General features: G+C 40.8%; 1 protein-coding gene across 1 annotated transcript in view; it reads right to left on the reverse strand.

Annotated features, from left to right (window-relative positions):
* The window catches only part of LCP1 (lymphocyte cytosolic protein 1), a 52,290-nt gene extending 34,410 nt beyond the window's left edge, over positions 1-17,880 (reverse strand). The window contains exon 1 of the mRNA XM_069467238.1: positions 17,772-17,880. The gene's annotated coding sequence lies outside the window, so the exon portion shown is untranslated. The remainder of the gene's footprint in view (positions 1-17,771) is intronic.
* Between the last annotated feature and the right edge of the window lie 605 nt (positions 17,881-18,485).

Genomic DNA, 18,485 nt, shown 5'->3' on the forward strand with positions numbered 1-18,485 from the left:
TGAATGTTCCTATCTCTCTGCATCCACACCAACATTTGTTGTTTTGGGACTTTTTGATAAAAGCCATTCTCACTGGAGTTATGTGATATCTCATTGTGGTTTTGATTTGCATTTTCCTGATGATTAGGGATGTTGAGCAATTTTTTATATGTTTGTTGACCATTAGTCTGTGTTCTTTTGAAAAGTTTCTGTTCATGTTCTTTGCCCACTTTTTAATGGGATTGTTTGATTTTTTCTTGTTGATTTTCCTAAGTTCTATAAAGATTCTAGTTACCAGTCCTTTATTGGATGTGTAGCATGCAAATATTTTCTCTCATTCTGTAGTTTATCTATTTGTTCTAGTGATAATTTCCTTGGCTGTGCAGAAGCTTTTTAATAAATAGGATCAGGTCCCATTTATTTATTTTTGTTGTTGCTGTGATTGCCTTTGGGGTCTTCATAAATTCTTTGCCTAGGCCAGTGACTTTCTTGCTTTTAAGTATCTTAACACTTCTTAGTTCATGGGTGTTCATGGGATTATCAGATAAATTCACTCCTGTCACATGTATTTTATGAATGCCTAGTATAAGCCAGGCACTGTTCTTCATTTCAGGTGAGGGATGTCTACACTGACCTAGTTAGTTACCCTAAAGCATGAAACAATGTTGAAGGTAAGGAAAATAAACAGGATCCGTGAATGCAAACCTGGCCCCATCCTTTGACACAAGAATTTTAGAGTTTAGAGCATTATAAGAAACAGGTGAGAAATTTAAGTATAGGAAAGGAACCAGACTGCATTTTAAGTGTCAAGAGAAGGGCCAAGGAAGAAACAAAACAATTTACTGTGTTGGGTAAAAAAGAAAATCTAAACTAGCTGATGTGGACCTATAGTCCCAGCTACTTGGGAAGCTGAGGCAGGAAAATTGCTTGAGCCCAGGAGTTTGAGGTTTCAGTGAGCTATGATGATGCCACTGCACCCTAGCCCAGGCACAGAGCAAGACTCTGCCTCAAAAAAAAAAAAAAAAAAATCTAAAGAGATCATGGTGTAGTGAAAAAGTACAGAAAATGTTTTAGCATAAAAATTGCATTGTCCATTGAAATGAAAGACATAGAAAGTACAGGTTTTTAAAAAACTATGTTATTTTAAGGTCATGGCAGTTAGGTCAAGATGAAAAGGCTTGAGCATCAGTATTTTTCTAAGAGATTTATGAGTGGAGAGGATCAACTCAGAGAAGCGAAACAGTGAGAAAGTCTTCAAATTTTAAAAATCTAAAACCGTTCAGTGATTTAACACCTAAAATAATACAGAATTGGATTGAATTAGTTTAAAAAGTGAATTGGAGAAGGAATAGTTAACGGCCAAAGTTACTGTGACGCTGTGTTGTTGTTGGGCCAGAGCACGAACAGATGTCTAGAGAGAGTCCCTTTCACCATCAGAGTGAGCAATAGATCCTGGAAACATAGCCTCGCTTTCAGAGACAGAAGGAACCTCAGAAATAATCTATTCCAATGCCTTCATTTTATGGATAGGGAAACTGAAGTTTCAATGAGATGAAATGCTTTACCCCTGCATAAGTTCTCAGGGCAATGCCAGGCTGCAGTCTGTAAATGCAGTTGCTGATAAGCAGAGCAGGAAAAGGATGGAGTTACCATCCAGAGGGCCATTAAGGTCCATCACTGAGAAGACACCCTTTAACTAATTGAGCTGAATGTGCAAATGGCAGCAATTTCAAAAGCAGAGCAGCAGGAAGAGGACATAATTACAATAAAAACATGCAGATCAGATCATTTCTAAGAAGGACGTTGCTGGAGTTACAATAAAATATTAGGTACTTTACACAGTCTATTAATGTATTTGCCTGGAAAAAAGTGCACCCATTTTAATTCATGCATATTTGAAGGTATAGGTTATGATAATATTTAGTAAGATGAATAAGGATAATTGGTGGTGTTTTCAGTTTGCAAATTACCATATTGGCAGCCATCTCTAGGGGCATGGCTGCAGTGATGGGGCACACTGAGGTATCTGGGGCCAGATAGAAGGCGCTGGAGAAGGAACGTGTTTTCCAGGGTGTGGACAAGTGGTTTCTTCTGCTCCTGCATTCAGTGTGGACTTTTTTGATGACTGCATCATCTAACTATGCCAGCAATCATTTTAAGGTTTTTTGCAAATCAGTGGTAAATTCTGGAACTCCATTTCTGAATCACCACTCATATTAATAAATCTAAGAAGACAAATCTCAAACCATTCATCTAGGCTATGTCTGGCTCCTAGTTTTTCTCTGAGCACTTAAACTTATTAAATCAATAGTTATAGAATCCCAAAACATTTGGCCAAAGAAAGTATCAGTTGTTTATTTTTTTAAATTATCAGATTATTTTTAAAATCCTAAGGAAATCAAATAATCCCACCCCAAACTGCAAAAAGCCACAGTCTGTTAATTCAAGTCAGCGAGTTTTGAGTCTCTGCTTAAAGGGGGCTGGTATATTCCCCAGGTTGGTAGTGAAAGGGAATTTCTGAGGATGAGTTATCATGAAAGTATCTTAATTCAAATCCCCTGAAGTCTGAATATAGAAACTATTTGTAGGAATTCACTAGTGAACACAGAACTGCAGCATTTATAGAGGGAAATACATCCTCTAAACTAAATGTAAAAATGTAAATGGAATTTTCTCTGAGGAGTTTCACAACTGATAATGAAAAGAAGCAGAAAGGATAGAAAAGGTGGCCTGCCCAGAGCGAGATGCTTATGGGCTAGATCATTTCTGAACAGCGGTAGTGGTGTGTGCTAGTCAATATTTTGATTCAATATACTGATGCCCAATTATATAACCTGCCGGGATCAGGGAGGTATCTATGATCTGAAAGCATATTGCCAAGGGACTCTCTTGAATGTGCCCCACTTTTCCTGCCATTTGATTCAGTGGTTAAAGTAAAACTGGACACTCAGGACTCAGATTCCCAGCTCCACCTCAATAATTTCAGCACATATCCAGGGGGAAATTATACAACTTCCAAACACCTCACTGGGCAATGAATAACTCAAAACAACTTGTCATCTAGAACAACATTAACATTGCAATCTTTAGCATTAGACTGATGACTAAAAAAATGAAAAAATAAAATGCATAGGACTCCAAAGCAAAATAAAATACTCATACATTTTTTAAAAGCCATCAAGATTAAGCTATTTAAGTAAGAAAACATTGCCTTCACTTAATCCTGTCCTCTCCATTTTACAAAGTAGACCACTGCAGGGGATCTTACTTTGAGAATATAATCATATAGTAAATTATATTATATATTCTTGGAATACCATTTCTCCGTGATGCAGGTATGCCTAACTTTTACATAAAGGATGATTCTGAAAATATATTTTTAAAATGACTTTGTTTTCAAGAAACCAAATAATTATAAACAGCCTCAAATACAGACGGCCACATAAAGGGATTCTTATGAATCCTTTCATCGAGATAGAATCTCTTCTAGTCTGTCTTTTCTCTCCCTGCAGATACACTGATTCTCCCAAAGGCAGCTCTAGAGCACAGAATCCTTATCTCTGCAGTCTCTGATGTCAACACCGCAGGGAGGAAGGCAGGGGGAAGGCTATTCACAGCCTAGACTCAGCGGCTCTGCTCTGACCCTATCTATCTCAGGTCATGTAAACACCATGGGAAGCCAGCAAGATTGCTCCAGACTTGATCTATCTCACATTGCCCTGGGAGCCTCTGGATGGACCACTCAACTGAGGGGCTTCTGAAGTTATGCAGCATATCACACAGAGCCTGGCTCTGTCACCAACTAAGGAGATCTCATCCTAGCCTCCTCCCCACCCAGCACGCTCCTGATACCTCCATTTTCTACGACGTTGCCCCACCCCATTAAGAATGTGACACAGAATAAATCTCCTGCAAGCAAAGGGGATGCTCCAGGGTGGGGTCTGGGGAGGCCTCTCCAGACCTCAGCATCTCTCCCCTTCCCTAGGCTACAGGCAGTGATAACTGGTGCTAACATCTTGAAAATCTACAGCTACCCTTCCTTTTACATTCTGCCATGAGCACTTTAAGATCCAGACTTTCCCCTAATAAAAGTTCACAGTATCCAAATACATCTTTTCAAAAAGTCGAATGTTATCATGGGTTAGCTGGTTACTTACTATTGCACTATTACCTCAATATCAAGTGTCACTCATTCTTTCACTCCACATATGTGTCTGTGTGCAACACACGGCCCTGGTTGCTGGGGCTGCGGGGGTGGGGGAGGGGAGGCGTGGGGGGGCTGGGGGGCGTGGTCTATTGCAAGCATGGGGGACACAAATACAGGGGCATCATGAAGCCCACAGCTAAATGTCAAGTTTCAAATGCAACACACAGATCACAGCTAATTTATTGTGAAATGGTTAACAGAATGAAAAAAGTTCAGAAGATCAAAAATGAACAAGTGAAAGGTTAAACACAGGGCTGTGAGGGAAAAGCAAGACTAGATAAGAGTAAGAAATTAGCACAGAGGCTTAGCAAAAAACAATAATTTCAAATACCTAATCAGCCCATGCAATAAGGACATTGGGACAATTAATACACTTGCACATCTCCAAGGGGACCAAAACTGAAATAACTGGCAGGGAGTGGGACGAAGCGCCAAGCTTGGCAGCCAGGAGAGCTGAACTACCACCTGTCTGTGTGACCTCAGGCTCCGTCTCTCCTCTCCGGGCCTCAGTTTCCTCAGCCATGGATTGATAGGTGGAATCCCTTCCATGTTAAAAGTTCCAAAATTCTGCGCAGTAGCTGACAAGTGTGTGTACAAATTAGAGCCGAGTTAGGGAGTTTGCAAAGGAACCTAGAACTAGGTGCTGGCACCGTCAGCAGCTGTGGCCGTGGCCGGGAGGTGCCACCTGTAGAATGGAGCATGCAGGGGAGCGGGCAGCTCCCAGGCCAGCCTGGCTCCCTGGGGGAGGGGGGAGGGGGGAGGAGGGAGGAGGGAGGGGGAGGGGGGAGGGCCGAGGTGGGGGAGCTCTGGTCCTGCTCTTACCTCAGCACAGCAGCAGGTAAGGCTCTGCCTGGACGCATTCTCCTCACTGACCCAGGGCAGATGCCCGCTGCTCAGCTCCCCAGCCGCTCCACTGCTCAGCGCAGAGCAGGGAAGGTACCAGAACAGCACGTGCAACCTGTTTTATGGGATGTCACCATACACGGCTTAAGACATGCTGATCCAGTTCACTCCTAGTTTCTAGGCAAGGTGATACACAAACTGTCCCAGAAAGAGAGCCATCTACTATTTTCTCAGAAATGTCCAAATAAGGAAAGCCTACAACCTCTCCGGTGTCTCACATCCCTACCTTGTAACCTAAATCTTTTCTGATACGATTAAACCTCCTTCTTTCTTGGGCTGCTCTCTGAGGGAATTACAAGGGCTGTTCAATTCATAAAAATTCCATCACATGCCTTAGTGACTGTCACCGGGTCTGTTTTTATTCTTTTAACCTGCTATTTTTAGGGCTGATTTCCCAAATCTTCAATAGTTTCCTTTGCTATCTTCTGGGTCTATGCCAACTTCCTGAAATGTGAACGTAAGTATAATACCCATAGAATGAGAAGAAGAGGGAACTTAGAGATGATCTACCTGCAACTCTCTTGTCACAGAGGCATGAGATGACACTCAAGTTAAAGGACATGCCCAACATTACCGAGCTCATTGAGGGTATTACTGGGACCAGAGTCTAGGCCTCCTGATTTCTCCTCTTTCCTCTGTAAAAAGTGTTAAAGCCTAAGATGGAACTCTGCTCTTCAAGCAAGACCTTCTCCATAAATGGTAAGTATAATGCTTCCATGATTTCAAATATCTTATGAGTATAATTTCATGCATGTTTCCTGCACATGAAAGGGAACTTAATCTAGGTATGGCAAAGGCAACGTCCAGGTCTAGGCTGCAAGTAACATGTGCTAAATCATGTACAAATACTTGTACACTGGCACCTTCTAGGTCACAATGACCCTAACTGATCCTTACTCCCTGCACTCATCTATACATTGGTTCTTTTTTTCCTCTCTTAAAGTGATGGTGTCTTGCTATGGTGCCCAGATTGGAGTGCACTGTCTGTTCACAGGCTCAGTCTCACTACTGACCAGCACGGGAGTTTTGACCTGCTCTGTTTCCGACCTGGGTGGGTTTATCCCTCCTTAGGCAACCTGGTGGTCACCACATTGATGCAGAACTTAATGTGGACATCAGCATAGCACACGACAGCCTAGAACTCCTGGGCTCAAACAATCCTCCTGCCTCAGCCTCTCTAGTAGCTGGAACTACAGGTGTAGACCACTGCACCCAGCTGCACCATTGATTCTTGACTTTGTATTAAGGCCCTCTGATTTTCCTAAGCAACTAAAAAACAAACCAAATTAAAACAACTCACCATGAGATGAAATTTTCAAAAGATAAGATGGCCAAATTCATAGATGAATACTAAAATGACAGACACCCTCAGACTTACAACTACCATCATGGTTTCAGGCATTCTGTTCTGGCACTTGGGTGGGAATCAGTGAGCCCTTCCCCCTCTGTGCTCTGGTGTAGATCTCTGCAGTGTGGTACCTGCTTCCATAGCCTCCTCTCCCAGCAGATTAGGAGCTCACTACACTGGCTCAGTGTCTGGCACATCCAAGGTATTCAGTAAATGAGTTGTATAGGTGAACAAACCAACCCACAAGCTAGTGGTAGACAGGGCTTGAAAAGTCTCCCATCGCCATCTTTGAGGAGTTTAACAATAATATTCTTGTGTACATACTTAGAATATCCCACTCACTGACAGGTATGAACACCTAGAACAAGGCAAATAAATGCTTCAAGTTTACATGAAATCGCTTTGCTGGAAAAGAAAACTACTTTGGTGAGTTGATATGGAGAAGAAAGAGCAGCAACTGTCTCTAGGCAGTCTGTGAACGGGCAGGTGCTCCCACCCTCGGGCCCCACCCTGCCAGCCGCAAGAGGGTTTTCATATGACATAGCAGAGCCTGGGGCTGGGCTTCTTGGCGCTGCTGTTCCTGTAAACCCTGCTGGCTGGCACTGGTGCTTGAGAGTGGGTCTCCATCCAAGTCTAGTGTCAGACTCCAGGCGGAGTCTTGCTGAGGTGGGAGGGAAGGAACTGTGGAGACAGAGCAGGGACTGACAGGAGTGCAAAGCCATCTGGGATGGACCAATGCATGCACCAAGAAGCACGTGGGAGATCATCAGGAACGGGTGCTAGCGTTTACCTGCATGTAGTTTGCATGTCACTATCTGGACTATGAAATTCATCCTCCGGTAATTCTACATGTCTGCCACTAAGAAAATTCACACAGTTGTGCATTTCTTCCTTCAATAGACATATGCCAAGTGCCTACTATGTGCTGGGTTCTGTGTTAGATGCTGGGAACACAAAGATAAGATATGGTTCTGGCCTGTTTAGTAGAGGAGAGAGACACCAGTCACTAGAGTACAGGGGGACTGTTTAGATCCTCAGGAAGAGGGAACAATAGCTCTCCCCTGAAGAGCCAAAGACGGTTCCCTAGAGGAAGTGACATTTGACCTAGATTTCAACAGACGAGCAGGAGATTGGTTGAAGACCAATTTTTAGTTTTCTTCCTTATTCACATGGGATTATTAACTCATGTTCTCTGTATAGACAGCCTATGTATTTGGAGTCAGAGAAAGGACTAATAGCTAAAGGACAAATGAGAAGACCAGATGGACAATAAGAACAGCAGTTAGTGTTAATGGGTAGTTCACTCAGTGCTAAATGTTTTACATGCATTGTCACATTTAAGTCTCACCACAAACCTCAATAGTATTACTATAATTCCCACTTTATAGATGAGGAAAACTGAGGTTTAAATAATCTTCCCAGGGTCCAACAGCTATGAACTAAGGAAGTCTCCTGTCTTTCCTACCACTTCTGGTCATTGGATTCCTGTATCTCAAAGTTGTCTTTAAGTAATTTTGTGGAGTTACTCAAAAGGAAACCACAAAAGGTCAAAGTTCTGCTCATGTTGATTAGGAATACACACACTTCTGAAAGCTTTTGCTTTAGGACTGGGGCCCTTTCTGGGCTCTTTCAGGAAGTTCTACATGTCTCTTCTCTTCAGTTCCTCAACATCTTAAAGGAAGTATTAAGAAGAGCAAGACCACCACCAGGCTTGACCTTTCCTGCTTGTGTCCTCTCACCTCTGGGGTCCCCTCCGCTAGTAGCCTCCACAGCTCTGTCATCTACTCACATTTAATAAAGCACTTGCCTTGCCCTAGGTACTAGAGATGCAAAGATGAACAAGGAAGAATCGTTGCTCTTGATGGGTGCACAGTTTAGTGAAGGAAAACAGTCATGCAAATGAAAGACTATACACTAATATGAACACTTGAAAGACATTATTATCATGGTGCTATGGGACCACGGAGAGGGAAGTACAGTTCACCCCTGAACAACACAGGTATGAACTGTTCAGGTCCACTTTTAGCAGATTTTTTCCAATAAACGTAGATAGGCCCTCTCTATCTGTGGGCTCGGCATCTGAAACCAGACACAGAGGGAAAATACAGTATTCTAAGGATGCGAAAATCCGTGGATACATCCGGCCAACTTTCCATTTGCAGTTCTACAAAGCCGACTGCAGGACTTGACTATGTGCGGATTTTAGTATCTGACCAATGCTCTGTGGATACCTAGGGACAACTGTATTTACCTCTGCCTGGAAAAGGAAGGGAAGGCGTTCCAGCGAAGGTGATATTGACCACTGAGCTAAGTCTTAGGGAACCAGTAGGAGTTTTCCAAATAGACAAAATTTAAAAAGGCAATCCAGGCTGAGAATATATATAGCCCTGCAAAGTGCGGAGACAAGCAAAAGCATACAGAGGAAGCTGTCGCAGGTTTGGTGTGGCTGAAGCCAGGGACACAGGAGGCAGAGCTCCAGGAGAACAGGTTGGGGAGGAGTAAGTGGTTCTCTTCCTCACTAGTTCTTGTTTCTGAGGGAAAACCTCAGTGATCTAGGCTGTATTTCTTGCTCTCTTCAGTCACAATGCTTACTCAACTCATCACAGGTAATATGAATGTAAACAATAAAATGAGTCTGCCTAGAAGCCCTTTTGGCGTGTTTGCATGTACATAGCTTTCTCCTTCTATCACTGTGCCCCATTTAGAAAATACTGCAAAGAGAGGAGGGAACTGGACGTGTTTGAAATGGGAAAATGGGGGCCCTGGAGAGTGAAGTCACTCCTCAAAGTCTCAAAGTGAGTCAGTGACTGATCTGAAAAGAGAAGTACAACCTCCAGAAACTTAGTTTGGTTTAGCCAAAGTATGGGAAAAACACAAGTAGATTAGCATTTTAAGAACCTAAAGGTTCCCACTGCTTCACTTGACCAGCCCTTTAAAAAAAAATAACCTAAAGGTTAAAAAAAAAAAAAACCTTGAGGTGTGCAGTCCATGAAACATGCTTATGTCTGAGATACGTGGATCTGTGATGTATGATGTGTTAGATCTACCCATGCGAGGACACAACTTGCCTCTCTCCTAGTCTAAGCCCATGTAAAGGCATTTCAGGCATCCCACAAACCTCACCCAAAGGCTAATGATCCCATCTTCCTTTATGAAATTAGGATCATTATATATTTTTAAAAAATGATAGGCAGAAATGTGGTATGGTGAAAAGATGCTGGATTTTATGACTTAAATACTTCTTGCTGTGTGTCTTTGGACATGCTACTTAAATTTTCTAAGCCTCAATTTCTTCACCTGTAAAGAGGGAATGTTAATAATGCAACCACAGTGCTCACTTCAGAGGGCTGTGTTAGGATTAAATGAGACAAAGTGTTTAAAAGGTATAATATACAATGATGTCTGGCAAAGGAAGAGAGGAAGGAATGAAGGGAGGGAGAGAGAAAGGAAAGAAGGAAAGAAGAAGAAAGTTAAAAGAAAATGTAAAAGAACTAGAACTTTTATAAAATTATCTTGGGGAACAAACCCCAATTTCTACTATAAATTGTATGAAATACTATATAGAGTCACCATCTAAAAGCTGCACTTAATTGCCTGTATATGTTTTTGCATAGGGGTAAATGTAGCTTTCACACCATGCTCTATCTCCTTATGTTCTCAGCCTGGCTTGTTTTAGCTCTTGTACCACACTTCTCATCCAAAGTTAGGGAAGCCATAGCTTCCACGGGTACTGCAGAACCGGTAGATGGTACCACCAGAGGCCCAGCATTGGTCTTAGCTGCTCGGGAGTGGTCAAGGGCTCTGGGCTTTGCCCTGGCTGAGACACTGACAGTGGAAAGTACCTTCTAACAGTTGAGGAAGTGTGGCCAGAGTGGAAAATGTACAGCAATCTTAAGAAAAGCCCAACCACATCCACTACGAGTCATGAAAAGTAAAGAGATCTCTGGGCATCTGTGATGAGGACCACTGGGCAATGTCTCCTCCCTCTCAGGTGCACCAAGGCTCTGATTCTATTAGCCTACACCCTGCTTCTATCTGCCCTTCCACTCTCTAATTCTCCAGGCATTTTTGTCATTGTAGTTTGAGCTGAAAAACAGTGAGACGAGCAGACATTTGTATATTAGCAATGGCAACAGAAACTTCTATTTATTTTTAATAATGTAATCTCATTTTCAATAGGCTCCTTGGAACTGTTCTTTTAGAATCTCTAATGACAAGCTCATTTTCAGAAAAAAACAAAATGAGGAGTTACAGATAAATTGAGGAAGAAAATTTGCATTAATTTGATGGGCTATCCTTATTTTCACTATTTTTGAAAGCTACAGTTTGCCTGGCAAATATTTACTAATACCAACTTAGGATTTCTTTTATCCTAAAGGATAAATTTCTTTTATCAAATTTTTAAGTGGCTAAATACCTTCATAGCTGTTATTTTAAGGACTTTATAACATAAATTCCCCAAGCATTTATTTATTTGTTTTTCAAATATGTTTTTGACCCATCAAAAGTAGAGCTGGGATCTCTTCCTGATAGAAAAATGCAGAATTAAGAATAGTCATTCGGTAATTACTGAATCACAAAAGGGAATATTCAGACATATTATCAAGAAGCAACTAGTGGGTCATGTTAGAGGATACAATAAAGTTTAGACAGACACAGTTCACACCTTTAGAAACTGCTAATATAAAATGGAAGTGAGGCAAAATGTGAATCTTGACTCTGACGGTTAGTGGTTCTGTGACCTTAGACAACTCACTTAACCCTCCCTGAACTTCAGTTTGGTTATCTGTTAAGGAGATAATAACAGCAACCTTCTGTAGCTATTTGTGGAAACAAAAGAGCAACTATATTTCAAGCGCTTGGTGTGACGTCTAGCAAATAGCAAGGGCTCAGTAAGTCACCAGTGATGCTGGTGTAGGAGATACACATAGAGATCGACACCACTGTAAAGTCAGAACACACCAAGCAAGTAGATGGGACTTGCCTGATTCTATAGATGAGGCCACTGACCTTCGAGAGGCTCCAGAGACGTGTGCGGGAAGAGCACGTGTTTAGTAAGAGGCTAGAATGTGAATCCAAATCTGTCTGTACATCCCCCCACCCCCTTTCTTTATACCGCATCTGCCTCTTGGATGCATGGGAACTGACATTACACATATGACACTGGAGGAAGAACTGAGGTATCGAAAGTGCAACGAACAGCAGGGTAGACCAGGGGAAAACCTGTGTGATCATCCCCAGCGAGGTGGATACAATGACTGTCATTCTCAGTGGTCACAGAAAAGAAACAGAATTAGAGATATTTTGATCAAAATCTCAATATGAAAGACAACGAAGCAAGGGAAGAATCCAAAAGCATCCTCTGAGGTGCCTTCCATAGTCCATCTTTCCAAAAGAGAAACTTTAAAAATGTTTACAAAACATTGGAAATGGCCGGGGAAGTTCAATTCACATTTTTAAGGGGAGGAAAGGGTGCTCTACAATGCAAAGCTGCATGCATGGTCTTCTTCCCCCTCTTATTTTCACTTTGCACCTGTGACCTAGCTTTCTCCATAGGGAACTTCTAGCCCACTTTTCTTCCTTCAAGCTGGCCCACCTGGTGAAGGCAATAGGGGCCGATGACATTAAGGGGGTACAAAGGACCTACACTTTAAAATGTTACACCTGAGGTTATTAGAAGCTGGGACAGGTAGGGAGACAGTGGGGATAAGGAGAAATTTGTTAAAGGATACAAAATTACAGCTAGATAGGAGGAATAGGTTCTTGTGTTCTATACCACAGTAGGATGATCATAGTTAATAATATATAGTTTCGAATAGCTAGAAGAGAGGATATTGAGTGTTCCTAACACAAAGAAATGATAAATGTTTGAGATGACGGATATGCTAATTGCCCTGATCAGATGATCCCTATATATTGTATGTATCAAAACATCACTACATGCCCCATAAATATGTATAATTATTATGTGTCAATTACAAAAATAAAAATTTAGAAAACATTTTCAGGACAGAAGCTATATTGAATGTACTCACATCTATTACTATCTCATGAGCTATTATATTAACAAAACGATCTTTTTTATTTAAAAAAATTATACCTGAGGTTAACAAAGATGCACTTCTAAATTTTGCCTGAGGAATGATGAATAGGGAAAATACGCAAATTTTATACAAACACACTTGTGTACCTCTTCATATATTTGGATACATAGTTTGGATAAATTTTAAAGACTACCAGACTAAAGGATCAAAATGCAGGGTATTATTTCAATCCAAGGTAATTACTCCATTAATTCACTTCCCTCTTGAAAGTGCAACCAGAGAAATAAGGAAAACAAATTATCTAGGAGACTGCAATTCACATGCATAATTAATCTGCCTGCTGAATTTGGTGTCTTGGCTTTTCTGCTGTGGAGAACATAATCTCTTTTCTACTTTAGCTCTGCCAGTCAAGAAGGGGTGTATGTGAATGTAAGAAAGAGAAGAGGAGAGGGAGAGGAAGAGGGAGAGGGGAGAGGGAAAGGAAGAGAGAGAGGGAGAGAGGGAAAGAGGGAGAGAGAGGTAGGAAGGGAGGCCTAGTCCATCTGTCCCTATAACTGATGCTGAACTAAAACAAGAATCAATGCTGCAACCACAGAACTGTGGCTTTGCTAGTTCCTCAATTTAACATCTCAGCTTTTCCTTCCGCCAGAAAAAACAACTGACCATATTTGAGAAACAGCCTCCTGTAACTTATAAGTGCGGCTGACACAGCCATGGCTCTGAAGTTGAGCAAAACTTACTTAAACTTAAACTTAAAGGGTCACTTTTCCCTCTATTCCTCCACTCACCATTAAAACAATCGTTCATTCTTTCTCGGTGTTTAGGACGCCTATATTTGGCCATTACTATGCAATCATAGATTTGTGTGCTTGGGTATAAACACTAAATTGTTTAATTTATTCATGTCTATCTCAGTCACAACAGACTAGAAAATGTGGATGCCACTGAACTAAATTATTCTCATCTTCTAAGACTAAGAACCTTGAAAGCTTTTGAGTGTGGAGATCATGTCTTGTGCCCCATGCAGAGAGGCATGTAAGTTGGTGAAAGCCAACTGCTCAGTCAAGTGTACAGAGGGACTGAGTGAGTACTGATGATACCGATGATGATGATGACACAGAATAGTCTCTTTAATAAAATCAGTTATAATATGGGTGCATTTATCTAGAGGAAATTATCATTATTTGAGCTCAGCTTAAGGGCTTAGGTACAAATAAGCCTCAGGACTTCACGACTTGCTGCCTGTTTATTCCAGGAAGCTGCCCTGCAATTCAATAGCTAACACAAAATTGATCCAATTGTAGAAAATGAAATAAAATATGTGAATGAATGAGCTCATCCTCAAATATGAAGATGGCACCAGTCACTACCTCACAGGACTATGGTGATGACCAAATGCTTCAATATGGTTAAAGCACTTAGAAAAATACCCAATTCAAAGTAAGTAGTATGCAATATTAGCTGTTATACTAGAGTGATAAATTGAAGCTCCCCACCCCCCCCTTCCCATGCACTATCTTACAAGATGGAGCGATTATGCAATTGCTGGGAAGACTGGTGTAATGATTGACATTGACAAAGCAAAACAAGGGGAACTGTCAATAGTAAAAGACAGGAAGTTGAATCAGAAGGGGACTGAGGGACACAACGGGGAGATGCCATCTGGGGAGCACTGCAGCTACAGCAGCTGTGGGGAGATGCCCCTCGGAGACAAACGTCTGATCAGGAGGTAACTTCAAAATGAAATCATTGTGAACCATCAACACTTCTGATTTAAGAAGTGCATTTCCATCTGGCAAAACAGGGACACTTGCAACTCTTCATATTGCTGCCATTGATTAGTTTTATATTTTGATGAGCTCTAATTCTAATTTTTATTTCTGCAGTGTTCAATATACAGGTGGAATAGTATCATTTCATTTGAAATCTGTAAGTTGGGAAACTAGCAGATTAAAAAAAAAAGCACCCTAGGAAGAAAATTAATCTAAATGTCACTCTGCTATAAAATCTGCTATAAGTCTTAAAGTCCAATGCCTTTACAATCTTATCTTATATATTTTGGCCCTTCATAAATATAATCTTATAAGCAAATTTCTTAATTTTATTATACCTAATCTGATTTCAGAATTTGCTTGCCATCTCTCCTGTATACACAAGGGGCCTGTACTCTTTAGGTAACAAGGAAATGTTGATTTGAGAATTTTCTGAAAATAATCCAGAGTGACTAAGTAAAAGTTAATGATATTTGTGCTGGTGTTCTTTGTCATCAAAGAAGCCCATTATTGGGTACATAGTTTTGGTAAGAATAGCTAAGTTTTGGCTCAATGAATGCATTTAGAGTAAAATAATGAGGTTATAATTTTGCCTATTTGTTAAAGTCATTGCGCAATTTCTTAAATTCCTTGAGGTCAACGTCTATATGGTGCTTTGAGGCTAAAATGAAGAAAGGAGTTTGGCAACAATGAAGCATAGTAGAATGCAAAATATTATATTATTGTCGTATCTTCCTTCTTAGCAATAACTGTGGGAACTCAATACGTATTAAGTTAATAAGTGAAATCAAGCACTTCTATGCATATATAAGCAGCTAAGAAAAAATGCTTGTGGCAAATTTTCAATTCAAAAACTATCATTAGCATCAATATGTGTCAGGATAGACAAAGAAGCAGCTCAGGTCTGTCAGCCAATAAGGACTTGAAACTAAAGCAGTACGATCAATGCTAGACTGACTCACTCTAAGATCAAAGCATTAAGCAAAGCTAGCGGGGGTAGTGACAAGGAGTCCAGGCCTCAGAAAGGGCATGTTTCTTGAAGCGAGCCTTGAAAAATGACCAAAAGTTGTACAAATAAAGAAGAAGACAATTAAAGAAGCAGTTAGAGCGAAACTGCGTGAAAGAGAATGGAACTTTCTGGTGGCTTGTGGTCTGGTGCAGCCAGAATGTGGGTTAGCAATGAGGGGGGCGGGGATGGGGTGGGGAGAGGTTGAGCAGAAGGAAGTGACAAGAAATAAGGTTGGGGAAGTGGGTTGAGGCAAGTTTGCACAGGCACACAGTTCTTTAGTAAAGCTGTGCACTAATTAAAAGAAAACACTTCATTTTATTATTAGAGGAAGGCTGCAATGATTGATCTCCTTTACTTACAAAAATAAAAATGTTTCCGGATTCATCACAAATTTCTTTCTTCTCTGTCTCTGTCTCTCACTGTCTCTCAAAACCGTGAGTACCCAGATCTCCTTAGCCAGCTTCAGTAATAAAAGCCATAATCACCTACATCTGGGGAAAGTATGCTGGCGTGGAAGGATCTGGTAACAGACACCGGCAGTAAGGAGCCTGAAATCCCGACCACCTACCGCTCAGACCCCAACTGCCAGTGACCCTGGGCCAGCTCCTTCTATGCCTAAGCCCACTCCTTATCTCGAAAGGTAGTTGAGAGGATTAGACGAGGTAATGTAGGACCTGTGGCAGCACACACTAAGTGCTTAGAAACAGTAAGCGTTACTGTTACTTTTCCTGTCCTCTGTCAGTTAAATGGATACATTTGAATGAGATTTTACTTGTTAGTCTTCCCTTCCTGAAAGGGTTCAGCGATGGAATCATAAATGAAGTTAAGACGCCGAAGCTGTTTTCCAAATTACCAATTGTTTTAAGGCATCATTTACAAAAGAGACAAAACTTAAAATGCTCCAAAGAAAAGCATCTCTAGGATTGTTAACAAATGCCCTACTAAGCACAACTCCATCCCACCACACCAGTGCTTGTTCAAAGGGCAAGACCCAGAAAATTCTTCCCTGATGTACCTGGGGATGAGCTAGAATGAAGAAGAACAGATAGATACTTTATAACATATCAGGTGGATGCTTTAGCAATCTAAACTTGATTTCAAACAAGAGACTTTTTTCTACTTTGAATTAACTTTTCCTTATTCCTTTCCAAATACAAGAAAAATACTGACATTCCTTCACATTCTGATTTATTTTATTCTTATTAATATTTTTACTTAAAATAAGACAGCCTAATCTGTTCTTTTCTGGGGTTTAAGCCCCTCCTCCTTCGATTCCACATTTTTGCTAGTTTAAAACTATTCAGGTGAGATATGCAATATTGATGGTCACATTTTGCAACTTCCAGAAATTCCCATTGAAAGGTAAATGATTAATTCCATTCAAATTTGCTTGCACAGATGTTCTTTAAACAATTATACTTCATAGAAGCCAATTATGACAAATTTATGCAAAATCAAAATCAAGATGTGTGTGGATAAGCCACCTCTATTTGTTTACTGACAGTTTTTTTAAAAGTTGTCCTGAGGGAGTAATTTTAGAAAACAGGTGTTATACTGGATTAAGAAAAATTAGGTTTTGATAAGTCTACTGATTAATGTATCCATTTCCAGATTGAATGGCTTCTCTATTTATCATCTGTCAATGGTGCTTAGTGCTGTATGATAGTGTTAATTAAATAAATGCTGATACTACACGATCCAAAGTCTCTATGTTTGGGCAAAGTTTCTGAACTAAGTATCCCATATCAACTTCATAAAAATTTCTATTGTAGACAGAAGCCTTTCTCCCAGAATTTAACTGAGTATTCATTTGCATCGTCATAAGCGCAACAAATAATTCAGACAATCCCACAAAAACAGTACAATTAAGCAACATAAATTGCTTTTATTTTTAGAGACTAAATGGAGAAGAGAGACCTCTAATTCCATGTGGTTATTAAGCACACCCATTAAAAACTCTTGGCGCCCCAAATCACTCAAATAACCAGTATCATTTTCAGTAGTATGACTCAAGATGTTAATATATCTACCAAAGTACTGTAAAGATGTTTTTTTAGCAAAACAGAACCACAGGAGCTAAAATTAAACTACCCCCATTAGGCCAATGAACAGCACAATCTAAATGATCAATATGCACTTTCCCGAAAACATCTTAAAGAAAATAAAATCACAGTACAGAGCCTTCCTGAAATAAAGCAATAGAAATAAATCAGAATAGGGTCTGGTTTAAAAGAAAAAAAAAAATCTTAATTTGTGGGAGGGGATGATAACCGTGGATAACTTGAGAAGAACCCAAGCCAGAGAGCCAAGGGGCTCCATCCTGGACGGCCACACAAGGTGGCTGCAGCTCTCCTGGGCAGCTACGCCAGGACAGGGCTCACAGAGGGCTCAGGTGACAGGTGCTCCCATCTCTAGTCCCCTGGAGGCAAAATCCACAATCCACAGAAACAGTGCCAAACAGCAGTACCACAAGCACTCAGAAACAACAAAAAACATGAAGAGAATTTACCTTGTAGAAAAACTGTCCTTGGTAGTACTGGTGTGTGACCAGAAACCCCCTTCTTTCTGATCTGCAGAACAGCTTTGTCAAGCCGGGGTGTGTGGTCACAAGGCAGGAAGTGACTAGAATGACAAATCATCAGCCAGGAAAGAAATAGATTTTGTCTTTATAAGGACATTTTACTTAACTTTTTTTCATGTCCCCTCCCCACCAAAAATCACCTGACAGAACAGGTCACCATGAAATTCAGACGCCTCTTACCACTTCCTCTTTATAAGCATTTTTCTCTCTCCTTCCCTTTCTTTCTCCTCCTGTTGTCGTAAGCAGGCCGTGGGCGGCTTAAACCTCTCTGATCGCAGATAGCAAGGCAAGGTTGGCCTGCTACCTTGACTTCTTTGCCTGACTCCCCAAAGCCCAGGTGTCTACCTGCTTACAGCAAAGATTAACAAATTATTCATTTTGAGTGAAAGAGCCAAGGAAAAAGGTGGCAGTACACCTGAAACAAGCGAAGGGGGACTTCCTGGGGAACGCCCTGCCTCAGCAGAAGCCAAACCTCTCTGGAGTCCTCCGACAATGATCTTATTGGTGCAAACAAAACAAAATGATCTCTTTAAGAGAAGGGCAAGACAAGGACGGTTACTATATTATTTAGTCATTCTTTTATTTATAGAACGCCTATGTGCTAACGATCTCTTTAACCCAATTAAAGATCTCAATTATTTA

This window comes from Eulemur rufifrons, chromosome 4, assembly GCF_041146395.1.
Source record: "Eulemur rufifrons isolate Redbay chromosome 4, OSU_ERuf_1, whole genome shotgun sequence".
Taxonomy (NCBI): Eukaryota; Metazoa; Chordata; class Mammalia; order Primates; family Lemuridae; genus Eulemur; species Eulemur rufifrons.